This window comes from Cebus imitator, unplaced genomic scaffold (assembly GCF_001604975.1).
Source record: "Cebus imitator isolate Cc_AM_T3 unplaced genomic scaffold, Cebus_imitator-1.0 Scaffold427, whole genome shotgun sequence".
Taxonomy (NCBI): Eukaryota; Metazoa; Chordata; class Mammalia; order Primates; family Cebidae; genus Cebus; species Cebus imitator.
In genome coordinates this window covers 3,041-4,520 of record NW_016107742.1, presented here as the reverse complement: position 1 = coordinate 4,520, position 1,480 = coordinate 3,041, and the positions used below count along the sequence as shown (strand labels likewise).

General features: G+C 43.9%; 1 long non-coding RNA gene across 1 annotated transcript in view; it reads left to right on the top strand.

The window, feature by feature from the left end:
* The first annotated feature begins 10 nt into the window (after positions 1 to 10).
* The window catches only part of LOC108290201, a 4,504-nt gene continuing 3,034 nt past the window's right edge, over positions 11 to 1,480 (top strand). The window contains exon 1 of the long non-coding RNA XR_001819478.2: positions 11 to 203. This is a non-coding gene — a long non-coding RNA (uncharacterized LOC108290201). The remainder of the gene's footprint in view (positions 204 to 1,480) is intronic.

The window sequence follows — 1,480 nt, the reverse complement described above, 5'->3', positions numbered from 1 at the left end:
CCCACCTTAGCCTCCCAAAGTGCTGGGATTACATTCATGAGCCACCACACCTGGCTGGGAGTTAAGTATTTTGCCATCTTTTATCTTTCAGAAATTGGGTTAGTAACAGTGAAGAGACATTTCTCACCTGCCTTGAAATGCCCTTGATTATCTTCTTCAAGTTGCAAGGGCTCTGGAATAGCCCTTGCAGTGCTCCCGTAAAGGTAAGGATAACATTTTCCTGTAGTTCTTTGCTTTTCTTTTTCTTTTTTGTGCTTATAGGGATTAGCATCCATGTGTGTGAAAATATAAAGGGTACAGATAGGCACCTGTAATTAGTTTTCTGTTGCTACCTGACATCCTTTTGCAGTCCTCCTGGCTCTCAGCCTGGAGACACTCTGACTCCAGAGCCCACCTGCATTCTTTCTCACTTTCCCCATCTTCCAACCAACAGCAGCCCATGGAGTTCTTCTCCAGCTCCCATCGTCTCTCTGACTTTGTCTTCTCCTACCCACTAGAGAAATCTCTGACACTTAGGGAGTGATGTGATTACATCCGGCCCACTCAGGAAAGCTCAGCCTTTGCTATTAGTCTGTTCTTGCAATGTTATAATTAATGACCTGAGACTGGGTGATTTATAAAGGTGAGAGGTTTAAACAGTTTATGGTTCTGTGGGCTGCTCAGGCTTCTGCTTCTAGGGAGGCCTCATGAAACCTACAATCATGGTGGAAGTGGAAGCAGGCACGGTCTTCACATGACCGGCAGGAGAGAGAGAGAGAAACAAAGGGGAAGTGCTACGTACTTTTAAACAACCAGATCTCATGGAAACTCGATCATGCGACGGCACTTGGGGGATGGTGCTAAGCCGTTAGAAACCATCCCCAGGATCCAATAACCCCCTGCCCGACCTCTAATACTCGGGATTATAATTCACCATGAGATTTGAGTGGGGACACAGCACAAAACCATGTCAATCTTTAAAGTCATATGACTGCCATGTAACACCATAATCACAGGAATGTCTCATCAGCTTAACAGGTTCCTGAGATGAGGGTACAGCATGTTTGGAGACCATTTTAGAAATTCCACCTATCAGTTCAACTTCTGGTCCCCAGACATTCACATTCCCCACAGATGGAAAATACATTCACCCTGTCACCTAAGCTTTCCAAGTTTCATGTCATTAATGCGTTAGTTCAAAGTGAAAAATGTCATGTAGCTCTAATCTGATGGAAAGTTTAAAATCTTATTTAAATCATCTACACCAAGTGAAAATGAGGCTTCTGAGGGTGTCCATTAAGTACAGATTCTTATTTGTTGTTTTTGAGAGTGAGTAGTCTTGGTCTGTCACCCATGCTGGAGTGCAGTGGTACGATCTTGGTTTACTGCAACTTCTGCCTCCTGGGTTCAAGTCAGTCTCCTGCCTCAGCCTCTCGAGTAGCTGGGATTATGGGCATGCACCATTGTATTCAGCTATTTTTTTTTTTTTTTTTGTATTTTC